The sequence below is a fragment of the Carcharhinus amblyrhynchos genome, chromosome 25 (assembly GCF_965287045.1).
Source record: "Carcharhinus amblyrhynchos chromosome 25, sCarAmb.v2.hapA, whole genome shotgun sequence".
In the NCBI taxonomy this organism is placed as follows: Eukaryota; Metazoa; Chordata; class Chondrichthyes; order Carcharhiniformes; family Carcharhinidae; genus Carcharhinus; species Carcharhinus amblyrhynchos.
The window spans coordinates 24,494,893-24,500,892 of NC_137348.1; positions in this window are offsets into that span (position 1 = coordinate 24,494,893).

Below are 6,000 nucleotides of genomic sequence, written 5' to 3' on the forward strand. Positions count from 1 at the left end.
CTATACAATTGCAACACCATTTCTCTATTTTCATAGAAAACACACCGCCAGCATATAAAAATATGATTTCATGCTTTTGCTTTAATTCTGGTCTACCACGTACAGGCCTTGTAAATATTGAAGGTGGTTTTGATACTGGACAATCCCAATGTTGCTTTGCACGTGTATTTTCCAAGATCTTCCTCCCTCAGACTGGGGAAGAATAGAAATCCAGTGTGTGACTGGTAAACCCAGACATTCAATCCAGGGATGGGGTCCTCCAGGTTCAGGAACCAGATGATAAAAGCAGAGGTGCGATGGTCTTTCTCAACAGCGGCGCAAGAAATGTTCAGGGGTCTCTTTGTCAAAGCCACCATGTCGGAAGGATAGGACGTAAATACTGGAACAAACAAGACAGTTAATCAGAAGCAGCCATGTCATAAGAACATAAGAAATAGGAGCAGGAGTAGGCCATCTAGCCCTTCGAGCCTGCCCCGCCATTCAATAAGATCATGGCTGATCTGTCGTGGCTCAGTTCCACTTTCCCGCCCTTTCCCCATAACCCTTAATTCCCTTGCCTACCAAAAACCTATCTACCCGTGTCTTAAATATATTTAGCGAGGCAGCCTCCACCACTTCAACGGGCAGAGAATTCCAGAGATTCACCACCCTTTGAGTGAAGAAGTTCCTCCTCAACTCCGTTCTAAACTGCCCCCCCCCTTATCTTGAGGCTGTGCCCTCTAGTCCTACTGTCCTTTCTGAGCGGGAAGAGTCTCTCCACCTCTATCCTATCCATCCCATTCATCATCTTATACGTCTCAATGAGATCTCCCCTCATTCTTCTAAACTCCAATGAGTACAAGCCCAGTCTATTCAGCCTCTCTTCATAGCTCAACCCCCTCAACTCCGGTATCAGCCTAGTGAACCTCCTCTGCACTCCCTCCAAGGCCAAAATATCCTTGCACAAGTGCGGCAACCAAAACTTCACACTGTCCCTTCGTCAACCCCACACCAGACTACTACAGGTATGCAGAGCATAGCTACTTTCCTATTTAAATACCATTCATGACCATCTGCTATCGTGAAATTATCTTTGAGTTTTCACATCTCAATGAAAAAGTTAAGTTTGAACTGAAGAAACATTTTCTTTCTCAGCTTTATATCATTGTACATGTGTTTGTGAAGATTTCCTTTAGTCACTATTTCTACTGATGAGAGGTCACATGACACCAGGTTATAGTCCAATAGGTTTATCTAAACTCACAAGCTTTCGGAGTGCTGCTCCTTCATCAGGTGCAGCGGAGGGAGGTGCACAGGCACAGATTATAGAGGCAGAGTGACGACAACCTGACACAGGTAATCAAGAATGTCAATGGATAAGTACAGACACTGTGGTGCAGGTAGGCCTGTACACTGTCTGTACTTACCGGATGACAATCTTGATTGCCTGTGAGTGTTGGGCTACTGTCACTCCACCTATATACTCTGTGCCTGCGCACCCGTCTTAATTTCATCCTGAAGGAGCAACAGTCTGAATGCTTGTGATTTCAGATAAACCTGTTGGACTATAATCTGGTGCCTTGTAACCTCTCATTTTGTCTACCCCAGTCCAACATCAGCATCTCCACATCCGTATTTCTATTGAAATGCATCTGCCGTTTTGCTATCTATATCAAAGCAAACCTTCATTGAATAATTTATGATGTGCTATGCAAAATGTCCGGTTAATTCGTAATGCATTGAGAAATGTTATTTTGTTTCCACTCTCTGCATCACTCGATTAAAAGGATACAAAATGCTGTTATTTTCATTACCGCTCCTGGAATTGTTTTTAATTTGATCGTGCAATTTGAGTACTCGCATTTATTTTGATAAATTATTCCCTAAGTGTGCTAGTGTTGAGACTCTTTCTTCTACCACTGTGGTCCAGTGCTGTTAGGGAGGGAAGGGAGTTCCAAGGCTTTGACCCAGCAACAGTGAAGGAACAGTGATGTGGTTCCAAGTCAGGAAGTGTGGCTTTCAGGGAACTTGCAGGCGGTGAAGTTTTCATGTGTCTGCTACCCTTTTCTGTCCAGGCCACAGGGGTTATGGTTTTGGAGGATGATCAAGGAAAACTGGTTCTGGTTTCCAAGGCCAAAGTAACTCGTATTTAACTCACTAATGCTCACTCTAGCTCTTTTCTAATTACTTCTTTATAAAATATGACATTCTGCATAGCTGTTCAATGTGGTTGACTATAACTTTTTTAATTCATTCATGGGACATGGGTGTGGCTGGCTGGCCAGCAGTTATTCCCATCCCTAGTTGCCCTTGAACTGAGTGGCTTGCTAGGCCATTTCGGAGGGCAGTTGAGAGTCAACCATATTGCTGTGGGCTCTGGAGTCACATGTAGGCCAGACCAAGTAAGGATGGCAGATTTCCTTCTCTTTAGGATATGAGTGAACCGGATGGGTTTTTCCAACAATCAATAATGATGTCATGGTCATCAGTAGATTCTTGATTCCAGATATTTTTCATTGAATTCATCTGCTGTGGCAGAATTCGAACCCAGGTCTGCAGAACATTCGCTAAGTTTCTAGATTAATAGTCTAGCAATAATACCATGGCTGAGGTGAGGCAGGTCAATGAATGTACAGTTTAAGTTTTAAGCTTATTTATCAGCGTCACAAGTAGGTTTACATTAATACTGCAATGAAGTTACTATGAAAATACCCTAGTTGCTATGCACCTGCTCGGGTACACTGAGGGAGAATTAAGCATGGCCAATGTACCTAACCAGTATGTCTTTTGGGCTGTGGGAGCACCTGAAGAAAACCCATACAGACATGGGGAGAATGTGCAGATTCCACACAGCTAGTGACCCAAAGCTGGAGAATGGAATTCGCGTCCCTAACGCTGTGAGCAGCCGTGCTAATCATTGTGTCACCATGCCACAAAGTGTGGCACAAAGAGAGAATGACCACATTAAACTATTGTTATTCTATGTTAAGTTTTAAGCAATTAATTCAGTTGTATGAGATAAGCTTCCAATGCCAAGCCTGTGCTATCACTAAACCCCCCGATTTGTTGGGGAAGGACGTGAAGGCATTAGTAAGAGTACAGAGGAGATTCACAAGAATGATTCCAGGGATAAAGAAGTGTAGAGATGATGATAAACTGGAAAGATTGGGTCTGTTTTCCTTGGAAAAAAGAAAACTGAGAGGAGACTGTATAGAGGTATTCTAGATCCCGAGGGGAATGACAGGGTGAATAGTGAGTTCTCTCTCAAGAGTTCATCAACTATTAGAGGAAACAGATTCTAAATAATTGGCAAAAAGAGTAGACAGAAAAGTTTTTTCACCCAGAGAGTGGTTGGAATCTGAAACAAACTTCCTGAGATGGTGGTGGAGGTAGATGCAATTGAGGCATTAAAAAAGGGAATTTGATTGCTATCTGAAAAAAACAAAATAATGTGCAAAGCAGGGGAGTGGGATCAGGAAGAATGCTCTTGCAGAGAGTCAGCGCAGACTCAATGGGCCAAATGGCCTCCTTCTACATTGCAAAGATTTTGTGATTGTGTGAACCAACCACTGCAACATCAGTTTGTTCTGCCCCATCTGAAATCATCCTCTGCTTAAATCCACATCAGTGTCTTTGCTACTTTTAGACTTTACTCAACCACTTGACCTCCCACATTCTATCCTCCATGCATTTGAGGTCATCGAAAACTCTGCTATAAAAATGCAAGTTGTTGTTGTTATTGTTGAGAACAAACAGATCTGGAATCACCTCTCACATCATCACTGTGCCCATTCATCTGAGTCATTGATCAGCCAATTTATCATTCACAACACTCTAATGGGGAGACCTTCAATTAATAACACCCAATGATGGGGAGGCGATGGCCTAGTGGTATTATCGCTGGACTATTAATCCAGAAACTCAGTCAATGTTCTGAGGGCTTGGGTTCAAATCCCTGCATGGCAGATGGTGGAATTTGAATTCAATAAAAATATCTGCAATAAAGAATCGACTGATGACCATGAAACCATTGTCGATTCTAGGAAAAGCCCATCTGGTTCACTAATGTCCTTTAGGGAAGGAAATCTGCCGTCCTTACCTGGTCAGGCCTACATGTGACTCCAGCGCCACAGCAACATAGTTGATTCTCAACTGCCCTCTGATATGGCCTAGCAAGCCATCCAGTTGAAGGGCAGCTAGGGATGGGAATAAATGCTGGCCAGCCAGCGCCACCCATGTCCCATTAATGTATAAAGAAAAGATACTTTAAGTCCATTTTTTCCATAAACAGCTATATAGCAGAGAGTGGTGTTCTTTGCAAGGTGAACACCATTGCTTGGTGTGGTATAATTCTCAAATATTAGAGCTATTGTAGAAAGCTAGCCCTAGCAGATTGGTTCAAATTTCTCAATCTTTAATACAAAACATTTTTGTGATTTTTTTAGAGGTTATTTATGTATCAGAAAGCAGAAGCCAATGAATATTAATGAAGTTTCAGGGTATTCCATTACTGAAAAGCTACCATAAAATCAGTATGAACTCTGTGTGTGTGTGTGTGTGTGTGTGTGTGTGTGTGTGTGTGTGTGTGTGTGTGTGTGTGTGTGTGTGTGTGTGTGTGTGTGTGTGTGTGTGAGAGATAGTTCGGTACCACTCTTAAGTGCCTAGCTTCCCTACCAGATTTCCAACATCCACAATGTTTGGATTCTGTACATATCAATTACATCAAATTTCCCTCCAGCGTAAGAATTTTCTTCCATCTTGGAATACATTTTCCTTCATAATGTGTGCAATGTATTCACAATTTCTATTTTTGCTTTGCTCGTACATTGAATATTTTTGTGAAATGTTGTGAACATCACATTATCAGCCTGCAAGGTGAACCTTTCCAGTATTGCTGCTTTGATTCACAGGGCTCGGAAGTTCAAGAGAGATGGGCTGACACGTCCACTTGAAGGGGGTCAACACAGATTGTCAGTGAGTGGACCATTCTTCTGGAATATTCTGAATCACTTTAAGTTCTATTGAACTAATAGATTCCCTTGTTCTATTGTACCTGAATAATTTCCCAAAACGCTCTGAAATTAATCACACAGTCAGTGAGTCACACTAACGACATAAGAAGGCATTTTGGCATTTTATAAAATGTGCATAATATAAAATGATTAATTTATGGCCATGACTTTACAGTGATACATCAATCTGGATCAACTAATGATCTAACGTTCACTAACAATTGCCTTTCATTCAGTTCAGGATTGTACCAGCAAGGATGGACTGAAATATACAGTTTATACGTCAAGAATATCTGAATAGGGTGAGAGGAGGCTCTGATGGAACATAGACTAGTTAGGCTGAATGACCCTTGTCTATGCTGCAAATTCTATACAAAACTATTTGCCATCTCTGCCTGTATCTATTTCAGTCTGAGATGAACATTGGGCTTTACAAGATGGTTATGTTTAAAAATGCCATCTTTAACATAAGGTGTAACAGAACATTCTGGACTGAGAATGATGGAACCATGATTAACATCTGTTTGGGAAATGTGATCTGGTTGCCATGGGGGAGAAACTCAAACAGAAATCTATTGAAATGCCAGATGACAGTTTTAACGCCATTAAATAGTGACTACTTTTTGGGAAGCAGATAGACTAGGAAGATACTGCTGTGGAGAAACAGAGAAGGTTTTTTTTGCATTAACATCCAGACAGGATGCTGGCGAGAGCCATTTTCTGTTTGAAAAGAAGGGAACAAAATAGATGGGGCCTTTGGAGATTTAAAGAAGAGGGTTACTAGGGTGGGTCTTGAAAACCTGAGCTCAGTGGAACAATTTTTGAAGAAGACTGGAAGTTTTGACCTAGCATGATGGGGAGGAGTGAGCAAACTGGGGCGTGGGAAGTAACTTTTGAATTGTTGCCGTAATGCCTCATTTCTACCTTGTAAATATTGAAGGTGGTTTTGATACTGGATAACGCCAATGTTATGTTGCAGGTGTATTTTCCAAGATCTTCCTCCCTGGGA